Source organism: Mirounga angustirostris, unplaced genomic scaffold (genome assembly GCF_029215605.1).
Source record: "Mirounga angustirostris isolate CCGP_5_RB_7025 unplaced genomic scaffold, mMirAng1.0.hap1 SCAF_7, whole genome shotgun sequence".
In the NCBI taxonomy this organism is placed as follows: Eukaryota; Metazoa; Chordata; class Mammalia; order Carnivora; family Phocidae; genus Mirounga; species Mirounga angustirostris.
The window spans coordinates 7,738,454-7,750,922 of record NW_026991715.1 but is presented as its reverse complement, the minus strand read 5'-3'; the positions used below and the strand labels follow the sequence as shown (position 1 = coordinate 7,750,922).

General features: G+C 41.0%; 1 long non-coding RNA gene across 6 annotated transcripts in view; it reads left to right on the top strand.

Moving 5' to 3' along the window:
• Positions 1 to 6,065, top strand: part of LOC123854950 (uncharacterized) — a 33,394-nt gene extending 27,329 nt beyond the window's left edge. For 2 of the 6 annotated variants that reach the window (XR_010412941.1, XR_010412937.1), the window contains 4 exons: positions 1,306 to 1,427; positions 1,813 to 2,320; positions 4,687 to 4,892; positions 5,393 to 6,065. This is a non-coding gene — a long non-coding RNA (uncharacterized LOC123854950). The remainder of the gene's footprint in view (positions 1 to 1,305; positions 1,428 to 1,812; positions 2,321 to 4,686; positions 4,893 to 5,392) is intronic. The other 4 variants (XR_010412940.1, XR_010412936.1, XR_010412939.1 and 1 more) reach the window with 3 other exon arrangements.
• The last annotated feature ends 6,404 nt before the right edge of the window (positions 6,066 to 12,469 follow it).

Genomic DNA, 12,469 nt, shown 5'->3' with positions numbered 1-12,469 from the left:
TCTCTCAAATAAAATAATAAAATAAATAAAATCTCAAATAAAATAAATAAAATCAGTTGAGCGGCTGCCTTCGACTCAGGTCATGGTCTCAGGGTCTTGGGATCGAGCCCCGCATCGGGCTCCCTGCTCAGTGGGGAGCCTGCTTCTCCCTCTGCCTCTGCCCCTCCCACCCTTCCTGCTCGTGCTGTCTCTGTCTCTCTTTCTCTCAAATAAATAAATAAAATCTTTAAAAAAAAAATGACATGATTCTAGCTTACTTCCTAGAACATTAGATTATTATTTTCAATACTGTGACTTCCCATATTTTAACAGGTTCGCAGGTCAGACATTAATAGATTGCCTCATGTTAAAATAACTTTTATTATTAAATTAAAAATTTTTTAAAATTAATTTAAAAAAGGTGACTCCACTGAGATATTAAAAATCTTTTTCTTTTTCTCAACTCGAGTATAGCTGACACAATGTTCCATTAGTCTCAGTGTGTAACATGGTGATTTGACAAGTTTTTACCCTTGTTCACCACACATGCTCACCACAAGGGTAGCTCCTTCTGTCACCATTTAATGCTATTACCTTATCATTGAGTATATTCCTTATGCTGTGCCATTTATTTATTCCAGTGACTTTTCATTCCATAACTGGAAGACAGTATCTTCCACTCCCCTTTACCCATTTTGCCCATCTCTCCACTCCTCTCCATCAGTTTGTTCACTATATTTATATTTTTTGGTCTGATTCTGCTTGTTTGCTTATTCATGTGTGTTTTTTTTTTTTTAGATTCCACACACAAGTGAAATCATATGGTATTTGTCTTTCTCAATCTGACTGAAGGAACCTTTGTGCACTGTTGGTGGGAATATAAATGGGTGCAGCGACTGTGGAATACAGTATGGAAATTCCTCAAAAATTAAAAACAGAAATGCCATATGATCCAATATTCCCACTACTGGGTATTTACCCAAAGAAAACAAAACCACTAACTTGAAAAGATATGTGCACCCCTATGTTTACTGCAGCATTATTTAAAAGAGCCAAGATATGGAAACAGCCCAAGTGTCCATCACTGATAGATGAATGGATAAGGAAGAGGTGGTATATAAACACAATAGATTATTACTCATCCATAAAGAAGGATGAGATCATGCCATTTGTGACAGCATGGATGGACCTAGGGCATTATGTTAACTGAAATATTAGAAATCTTAAGGCAGCAAAGGAAGAAAAAGAAACTCTGGGACAAGAGCAGCCTTCTGGTCACAACAATCTAACAGCCACTTTTCTTTTTCTCCATATTTCCCACCCTAGCCTTAGGACCTTCACCAGCCCTAAGTTCCTATCCTGGCCCACAGGGCAACTCCGTGGATGATAGGCGTGACTCTGGGTACCTGGAGCCCTGTCTTTGCCCACCGAATCCTGGTGAGTGGAAGGTAAATGAGGCCCCTTGCAAGGACAGGTACCACATTCCCTAAAACAAAGGAAGAGCCCCCTTCCAGGCCAGGAATTCCTTAGTTAAAATCCTTTTGTTCAGTCAGTTTTCAGATTTTTTTCATTCATGAACTTGAATAATATCCAGACACACAGATGCTTCCTGACAGGTTTATGAGTATGGGGATTGGACATTACTTGGCCCAGTGATGCTGGTTCCTGACCTTCCCATTTAAGGATTTCTCATCTCCCACCAGCAGACATAAAGGCATATATGGGCCTTATCAGCCATATTATCTACCATATAGAAGGAGAGTCTCTGAAAACCACTCACATATCAGGAGTGAGTCATGCCAAAGAGCATCCACATTTCTCTGTTCCTTCCAGGCCAGTCCTTGGAGAGATCAGGAAATCCAGAGTTTCCTACAAGAATGGGGAATACTTGGAAATGAGTTTCATCTTGAGTCAAGGAAGAAGAATCACATCCTTTTTTTTTTTTTTAAGATTTTATTTATTTATTTGACAGAGACACAGCGAGAGAGGGAACACAAGCAGGGGGAGTGGGAGAGGGAGAAGCAGGCTTCAAGCCGAGCAGGGCGCCTGATGTGGGGCTCGATCCCAGGACCCCGGGATCATGACCTGAGCCAAAGGCAGACATTTAACGACTGAGCCACCCAGGCACCCAAGAATCACATCCTGACAAGGACAGTTGCTTTGTGCCCAAGCCCAGGGCCATGAAGAAGAGCTGGCAACAATGTCCCCAGATGCTGGTGAGTTTGCAGGACTTACCTTGGACTGACTATACATGCGGCCAACAAGTGAACCCTGGCCTGTCCTTATGGAGAAGCCCTGAAGCAGACGCTGGGCCAGAACTGGGAGGAACATATCTCCTCAGGTAGGTCTCTTCTATATTCGACTTTATGGCCCTTAAGTGACCAGCGTGGGCTGGCCAACCACACTGTGCCCTGAACAGGGTGGAGAATTATGAGACCAGCTTCTGCCCATGGTCCTATCTGCATGAGACTGGAAAGGATTTAACACTCTGAGCTTGTCCCTGCCTCTCTTTCCTGGTTCCTCCTCAACAACTTGGGCTCAAAGCAGTGGCGCCATGGGATTCTGCTGCCAGCCTGTTCAGAGTGGCCATGGCCCCTGTGGAAGGCAAGTCTTGAGGCAGTAATCCAGGGACAGAGGTCTGGGCCACCTAACCCAGCCCTGGAAGTGTCTGTTCCATATAGCTCTTCCCTGTGCGCATGGCCATGTCCCACTTCCCAGGACCAGCTCCAGGCCTTGCCTGTTTCTATGTTCCTGAGGGTCAATTTGGGGTCCCTCCCACAGAAAACTATATTGAGGACACCCAAGTACTGGGATGGATTCTGGGAACCTTGGGTCCTGGCTGGTCACATCTATACCCATTTTCTGTACTTCTGCTTGGAGACCTCAGGCCCCAGCAACAGTGGTGGTCTGACTCTGAACCAGATCTAGGACTTAAAGATGGGACTTAAAGTCATTTAAACCTGGATCCCACTTCTGTTTGAGAGGCCAGGGTTGCAACCATTGAATTGCAATATGAGAGGTTTAACATTGTGTGGGGTAGAGTTCACTAAAATAATCTAGCCAGTTAAAAAAATAAACCAGCAAATAGAAATAAAGATCTTGTGGGAGTGGTAAGTACTCAGATTTGCCACAATATTATCTACCATATTGTCACACATTATGTACAATGTCCAGTTTCCAACAAAAAATATGAGACAGGAAAGGATGCCCCGTATGTACATTGGGAAATAAGCAGGCCCCAGAAACTGCCTGTTAATAGATGTTGGATTAAACAGAAAAAGACCTCAAAATAGCTGGAAGGTACAATCGAAATGAAAAATTTACTAGAGGGTCTTAACAGATTTGAACTAGTTGAAGAAAGAATTAGCAAACTTGAAAATTGATTGATGGACAGAAATTGTGTAATCTGAAAGAGAGAGAAGAAAGAATAAAGAAAAATGAAAGGAGACTCAGGGAAAATGTAGGTCATGGTTAAGCACATCCACATATGTTTAATGGCAGTACCAGGGGAGAGAAGGGAGCAGAAAAATATTTTGAGGAAGTAGTGACTGAAAATATCCAAAATTATTGAAAAACAATAACCCACAGAGTCAGGAAGGTCAACAAACTCCAAGTAAAATGAATTCAAAGAGATCCACAATTAGATACATTATATTAAAAATACAAAGAGCCAAAACCAAAGAGCGAATCTTGAATACACCAGGAGAATAATCACTCATCACTTAGGAGGGAAACTTAGTAAGAATAACAGCTGTCTTCTTATCAGAAACAATGGAGGCTACAAAGCAGTGGGCTAACATATTCAAAGAGCTCAAAGGAAAAAAAATCTGTCAAAGAAGAATCACATATTCAGCAAAGCTATCTTTTTTTTTTTAAGATTTTATTTATTTATTTGAGAGAGAGCACACATGAATAAGCATGGGGAGTGGGAGAGGGGGAAGCAGGCTCCCCACTGAGCAGGGAGCTTGATGTGGGGCTCGATCCCAGGACCCTGGGATCATGACCTGAGCCGAAGGCAGATGCTTAACCGACTGAGCCACCCAGGCAACCCTCAGCAAAGCTATCTTTTAAAAATGAAGACAAAGGGACACCTGGGTGGCTCAGTCGGTTAAGCGACTGCCTTCGGCTCAGGTCATGATCCTGGAGTCCCGGGATCGAGTTCCGCATCAGGCTCCCTGCTCGGCGGGGAGTCTGCTTCTCCGTCTGATCCTCCCCCCTCTCATGCTCTCTCTATCTCATTCTCTCTCTCAAATAAATAAATAAAATCTTTTTAAAAAATAAATAAATAAAAATGAAGACAAAAATAAAGACAACCCCAGATAAACAAAAATAAAATTTGTTCCTACGAAACCCATCTTGCAAAACATTAAAGGAAGTTTTTCAGATGATAATTTAAATTGGCATGATAAAACAGAATGCTGGAAAAGGTAATTGTGTAATTATAAAAGTATATATTCATATTTCTTACCCTTTGCTTAACTGATTTACAAAGTAACAATATAAAGCAGTATGCAGGTTATGTATTGTCAGGCCTAACATTTAGAAATATTTGTCAGTACAGCACAAAGAAGGTAGATGGAAGCAAAGCTGTTCGGGGCTAAGAATATTACTCGAGATAGTGTCTCATCGTGGTTATAATTTACATTTCCCCAATAATTAATTTTGAATAGCTTTTTTTAAAAATATTTTTATTTATTTATTTGACAGAGAGAGACACAGCGAGAGAGGGAACACAAGCAGGGAGAGTGGGAGAGGGAGAAGCAGGCTTCCCATGGAGCAGGAAGCCTGATGTGGGGCTTGATCCCAGGACCCTGGGATCATGACCTGAGCCGAAGGCAGACGCTTAACCGACTGAGCCACCCAGGCGCCCCTGAATAGCTTTTTATTTACTGGAATGAAGAAAACCAGAAATGGTAAATAATGAGGTTAATATAAAAAAAGCTATAAATATTTACTTGTTCTCCTTTCTTTTCTCAACTTCAAAAGTCATAACATTACATAATAACTATAACAAAATACTTGTTGGGTTTGTAATATTTATAGATGTAGTATATCTAACAATAACACCATAAAAAGGGGCGAAGGGGAATAGTTATATAGGAGTAATGTTTCTATATCTCACTGGAACTAAGTTAAATAAATCTGAAGCTGATTTTAGTAAGTTAAGATGTAGAAGGTAAGCCCTAGAGGGAACACTAAAGAAACAACTTTAAAAATTATAGTGAAATTCTTTATAGATTTTGGATACTAGGCCTTTATCTGATATGTCATTTGCAAATATCTTCTCCCATTCTGTCGGTTGTCTTTTGGTTTTGTTGACTGTTTCCTTTGCTGTGCAAAAGCTTTTTATCTTGATGAAGTCCCAATAGTTCATTTTTGCCCTTGCTTCCCTTGCCTTTGGCGATGTTTCTAGGAAGAAGTTGCTGCGGCTGAGGTCGAAGAGGTTGCTGCCTGTGTTCTCCTTTAGGATGTTGATGGACTCCTGTCTCACATTTAGGTCTTTCAACCATTTTGAGCCTATTTTTGTGTGTGGTGTAAGGAAATGGTCCAGTTTCATTCTTCTGCATGTGGCTATCCAATTTTCCCAGCATCATTTGTTGAAGAGACTGTCTTTTTCCCATTGGACATTCTTTCCTGCTTTGTCAAAGATTAGTTGACCGTAGAGTTCAGGATCCATTTCTGGGCTCTCTATTCTGTTCCATTGATCGATGTGTCTGTTTTTGTACCAGGACCATACTGTCTTGATGATGACAGCTTTGTAATAGAGCTGAAAGTCCGGAATTGTGATGCCGCCAGCTTTGCTTTTCTTTTTCAACATTCCTCTGGCTATTCGGGGTCTTTTCTGGTTCCATACAAACTTTAGGATTATTTGTTCCATTTCTTTGAAAAAAGAAGATGTGGTATATATATACAATGGAATATTATGCAGCCATCAAAAGGAATGAGATCTTGCCATTTGCAACGACGTGGGTGGAACTGGAGGGTGTTATGCTGAGTGAAATAAGTCAATCAGAGAAAGACATGTATCATATGACCTCACTGATATGAGGAATTCTTAATCTCAGGAAACAAACTGAGGGTTGCTGGCGTGGTGGGGGTGGGAGGGATGCGGTGGCTGGGTGATGGATCTTAGGGAGGGTATGTGTTATGGTGAGCACTGTGAATTGTGTAAAACTGTTGAATCACAGACCTGTACCTGTGAAACAAATAATACATTATATGTTAAAAAAAAAAAAAAGAAGAAGAAGAAGAAGATAGCAGGAGGGGAATAATAAAGGGGGGGAAATCAGAGGGGGAAACAAACCATGAGAGACGATGGACTCTGAGAAACAAACTGGGGGTTCTAGAGGGGAGGGGGGTGGGAGGATGGGTTAGCCTGGCGGTGGGTATTAAAGAGGGCACATTCTGCATGGAGCACTGGGTGTTATGCACAAACAATGAATCATGGAACACTACATCAAAAACTAATGATGTAATGTATAGTGATTAACATAACAATAAAAAATTTTAAAAATTATAGTGAAAAAAATCATAGAAATTAAAATGTTATTTTGTAAAATTCCCGCTTACTGTAAAAGAGGAATAGAGGAACAAAAACTACATAAGACATACAGAAAACCAAAGCTAAGATGCAGTTGTAAATAAAACTATGTCAATAAAAGCCTTAAATGTGAATGGAATACAACACATTCAAAAGGTGAGATTGGGCGTCTGGGTGGCTCAGTCGGTTAAGCATCTGCCTTCAGGGCGCCTGGGTGGCTCAGTTGGTTAAGCGACCGCCTTCGGCTCAGGTCATGATCCTGGAGTCCCGGGATCGAGTCCCACATCAGGCTCCCTGCTCGGCAGGGAGTCTGCTTCTCCCTCTGACCCTCCCCCCTCTCATGTGCTCTCTCTCATTCTCTCTCTCAAATAAATAAATAAAATCTTTAAAAAAAAAAAAAAAGCATCTGCCTTCAGCTCAGGTCGTGATCTCAGGGTCCTGGGATTGCGTCCCGCATCAGGCTCCCTGCTCAATGGGGAGTCTGCTTTTCCTTCTACCTGTCCCCCCACTCGTGATCTCTCTCTTTCTCTCTCAAATAAATAAATTTTAAAAAAAAGGTGAGATTGTCAGTCTAGATTAAAAAAAAAAAAAGATTGAACCATATGCTGTCTACAGGAGACACATTAGATTCAAAGATACAAATAGATAGAAAATAAAAGGATGAATAAATATATTTCATGCAAAGAGCAATCACAATAAAGCTGGACTAGCTATACTAGTAAAAGACAAGATAGACTTCTAAACAAAAAGTGTTGAGGCACCTGGGTGGCTCAGTCAGTTAAGCCTTCAACTCTTGATTTTGCCTCAGGTCAAGATGTCAGGGTTGTGAGATCGTGCCCCACGTTGAAAAATAAAGTGCAACAAGAACAATCCAAAAGTTATTTTATTTCCAATGATTACATCTCCAGGGGATAAATTCTCAAATAGGAAATTTATGTGAGTAAATTTTGTTTCCTCCCTCTGTCTCTCTCCCCCGCCCAAAAATGTTATTAGAGATGAAGAAGGACATTTTATAATGATGAAAAAGCCATTCCATTAAGAATATATAATAATTCAAGGGGTGAACCATTCTGCATTCCTCTCAGTAATGTGTGACTGTTCTAATTGTACTATATTCTTGTCTGCACTTGGCATTGTCGGTCTTCTAAATTTTAGGCATTCTGGGCTGTGTGTGTGTGTGTGTGTGTGTGTGTGATGATGTCTCATTGTGGTTATAATTTACATTTCCCCAATAATCAATTTTGAATAGCTTTTTATGTGCTTAATCGACGTTTGTGTATCTTCTTAAGTGAAGGCTCAGATCTTTTGGGGGGGCCTGTTTGTGAATGTTCTTTATATATTCTGCATTAAAGCCCTTAATGAGAAAAGCAGGTATAATAATTAAAAATATAAATGCACCTAATAACAGAGCACTAAAAACATTAAGCAAAAACTGACAGAAAAGGGGGCACCTGGGTGGCTCAGTCAGTTAAGCATCCAACTCTTGATTTTGGCTCATGATTTGGTTTGGTGAGTCTTTTGTTGAATCCTGCACATTTTGCATATTGCTGTGAAACTCTGGATCTTATTTGAACCTTCTATTTCACCTGGCTTGCTTTGATATGCTCTAGCAAAGGAAGAGGACGTGCTACTTCATTATGGCCATGGAGGGTAGAAGCCCAATTTCCCCATTTGCTGCCCCCCCCACCACCACCACCAAATACCCAAGGAGGTAAGGGTCTCCTTTTTATTGCTTGGTAGTGGGATTTCTAGTTCTGCACTAGGCCTTCACTGACGTTATTCTGGCTGAGGGGTTAGAGTGCCTTGTTCCTACTCTTTTGGCCTCCAGTGACACCATGAGGTGGGATTGTGGCCTCGTTACTGCCGGGCAGTAGTAAAAGTTCCGGCTTTGCACTAGGTCTCCTCTGATACCACCCCAGAAGGGAGGGGGAGGGGATGCTCTCTTACTAATACTGAGTGGGAGTGGGGAATGTCCAGGTTCCCCACCTGGTCTCCACTGTCATTGCTGAGAAAGTGGGGTGTTCATTTCCAGCCTGCATGGATGCGTGTCCTAGCACTTGGGCTTTTCGGACACCACCCAGCAGGGTTTTGTGAGCTCTTTCTACAGCCTCACAAGCAGGGGGGACATCTAGGCTCCCCACTCAGCCTTTGCTGGTGCAGGTAGTGATAGGACCAGTTTTTTCTGTGTTGTTTGGCTAGAGTAGAGTGGTTAATGTCTAAGTTTTTTGTCTTGCTAGGGGTACCCCTTTCTTGGCCCTTTGGTTATAAAGAAAGCAGGTTCTTGTTGGGGCTTTGCAATATTTTTGTGTGTCTGTCTAGGTTCCTGCTTCTTCAGCTCCAAGTCTGGGGCATATGAGGCAAAAAACCCCACAATCACATCATTCCTCTTTTCCTGAGGTTCGTGAAATACCTGACCTATCTCCTCTCCACTTCTCAGTCTTTTTATGAGTTTTTAGGTGTACTTAGTGGGGAAAATAGGGAAAATCCGTCTACTCCATCTTCCTACAACAATTCATTTTTAGGTTGAAATTTTTAGTTCATAATGTATAATTTAATTATTTTATCCAACAATATGTGCTAATAGTATTACTAACAATTTGATTGATGAAAATAGGATTTCTTTGTAGTTCTTTTTGTGCTCATCTCAACATTTCTACACAAAAATGCATAAGATAGAAATATAAAATTTTGAGTTGATCTACACCATTAGGAACCATAAAGAAAGTAGATGCAGTAGATGAAACAACACAGTGGAATTTGTAGAGTTGAAAAGGCCAGAGACTATATAACTTGAAGCAGAATGGGGGCAGACAAATATGCAGGTCTCTTGACTCTTCGTCCAGTCTTCCAATAGGAAGTTATCTCTCAAAATGAAAAACTTTTTCTTATAGCTCTTGGAAAATGTATTCCTGACACACTTGATTTATAACCTGAAACATACTGGCCTACAATACTAACTGGATTGTATCTTCTGATTTTGAAAGTATAACTGCATCTTGACTTTGAAAAATGTCCCAAGGTCAGCTTTGAGCATTTTGTCATCTGTGGCATTTGACGTAAGACCAGGACAGTTGTCAGGGACCAAGAATGGAGCTACCCTCTGCTCTCTTTGTGCTGCACACTGAGAACATTTTTCACAGACTCTCCCAACGCCTACTCCCGAGAACCTGTCTTTCAGCCAGTTTCACAAGCCAGAAATTACCAAATCATCCTTCAGTCCCATCAGACAACATGGTCTTCAAATTGACCATTTGCTGCTCCTCAGATATAAATAGTGACTTAACATCTAAAGGATCATAGCCCAGCTCTTACAGTTTCAGACAGCACTCAGGGTCTCTGATAACCTAATTCTAGCTTTCATTTCCAGTATTACTTTTTGTTTTATCCTATCAGGAGCCCTCTACACCAGCAAGGCTAGTTTCCCTGCTGGTCCCTACAGATGCTGTATTCACTCTCCCTCTGAGTCTTTTGCTCCTATAGGACACTTGTCCTTGCCCTTTCTTTCCGCTCCAGGTATTATGACTCCATCCATTCTTCAGATCTGAATGATAACAATTCTGCTCTGAATTCTTAGAATACAGTCTTGGTCAATTCTTCAGACTTCTATTTATTAAGGAAGAAACCTGATCTTACACACACATACACATATATGATGATATATTATGACCAAGTAGGATTTATTTCAGGAATGTGACATTGGTTAACATAAAAATTCAATCAATGTACTTCTCTATTAAAGTATGAAGAGAAGGGGCGCCTGGGTGGCTCAGTCGTTAAGAGTCTGCCTTCGGCTCAAGTCATGATCCCAGGGTCCTGGGATCGAGCCCCACATCGGGCTCCCTGCTCCGCGGGAAGCCTGCTTCCCCCTCTCCCATTCCCCCTGCTTGTGTTCCTTCTCTCGATGTCTCTGTCTGTCTGTCAAATAAATAAATAAAATCTTTAAAAAATAAAGTATGAAGAGAAAATAATATGGTCATTTTGATCCAATGCAGAAAATGAATATGACAAAATACTACCTTTTTAAAAAAAGATTATTTATTTATCTGACAGTGAGAGAGACAGCAAGAGAGGGAACACAAGCAGGGGGAGTGGGAGGGGGAGAAGCAGGCTCCCCACGGAGCGGGGAGCCCGATGTGGGGCTCGATCCCAGGACCCTGGGATCATGACTTGAGCCGAAGGCAGACGCTTAACGACTGAGCCACCTAGGCGCCCCCAATACTACCATTTGTGATTTAAAAAAAAAAACTCACAGCACACTAGGAATTCAAGGGAATGTCCTTATTCTGATAACAGATAACCGCAAATTAAAAGTAACACATTAAATGGTAAAATACTAAATGTTAGTATTTGTATTCAACATTGCACTGGCTTGTGCCATATAGTACTATAATGTAAGAAAAGAATTTAAAAGGTATTACAAGTAGAAAAGAAAAACTAAGTTAGCCATTATTTACAGATGATGATATGCAGAAAATCCAAAAGAATACACAAGTAAGCTATCGGAGAAAAGTGAATTTATCAAGGTTACTGGATATAAGGTCAATATATAAAAATCAATTGTATTTCTATGTACTAGTAACAAATAATTGGAAAATGAAGTTTAAAAAATAATTTCTACAGTAGCACAGTGAGCACATCGTGTCCTCTCATGATTCCTCATCATTGCACAAACTTTCTTCTGATGCCTCTGATGTGAATGCCTTTCCATCTACCTCCACACACCTGTTGAACATTTTTTTCCAGTCTCTCTTCAGGCTTATCACTCTTAAAGCATTCTTTCTTCCCCTTCCTAAGTAGTTTTTTTGTTTTTTAAGATTTTATTTATTAGACAGAGAGTGAGAGCACAAGCCGGGAGGAGAGGGAGAAGCAAGCTCCCCACTGAGCAGGGAGCTTGATGTGGGGCTCGATCCCAGGACCCTGGGATCATGACCTGAGCTGAAGGCAGACGCTTAACCGACTGAGCCATCCAGGCACCACCCCCCCGCCCTTTCCTAAGCAGTTTCTAAACTAATTCACAAGCAAATTTTTTCTTAAAAAAAAAGTAACACAGGTGCCAGACATATAAAAGTGATAAAAGTGGAGCTTTTGACACAAGAATATAGAATGAACTCAGAGCCACGACTTTCTAAAAACATCTGCAAATCACAGATCGAAACTCATTAACATATTTTAGGCACCCAAAGACCCCAAAATTGCTACTATAATTAACATCTCTAAAAAACGACATCTTTCTCCTGCTTTACAGAAGGTCAGCAGGAGGAAATTTCTTCACCTCCAAATCAAACAGAAACTTAATCTGCATTCCCATCTTTCTGTAGGCTTTTCCCTCCAGCCTAAGGTAAGGTTAATTTCTTCACGCGTGCTCTAACCCTAATTCCCTTAGAACATCGCAGAAAATTTGTCTCACCTAATGATCTCTTCTTTAACTCACCCTCAGCACGTGTATAGTTGTCCCATTAACGTAGAAATCATTTTCTCCCCTCTAAATACAGCCCTCTTTTCTTCTCTTCCTTTAAGCTTCTTGAAACATGTCCAAAACAGCCCACTAGTTCTCACCTTCCTCGTAATAATCCAACCTAGAACAATCTGGCTTCCACTCACCGTAAATCACTGAAGTTGTCTCCAGTACTCTCCTGGTTACTATTCCAGCTTACTCCTTCTCACTTGATTCGAGGCACCTAACGCTACTGACCATCTGACATTCATTTCTCCCTGGGCTCAGTGGCATCACTCTTCTGGCTGTAGACCATTCCTTTTCCTCCTCTTTCACCAACTCCTTATATAGTGATGTTTTCCTGAGTTTTATCTGTGACCCCTTTGTTTCTCATTCTAATCTGTACTCTGCTGACCAATTTCATGTACTATGGTTTTGACTACCAACTCTATTGTAATTACTCCTAATTCTAGTCTACTGACTCATAATTCCCTTTTGGACCCAAACGATCAACT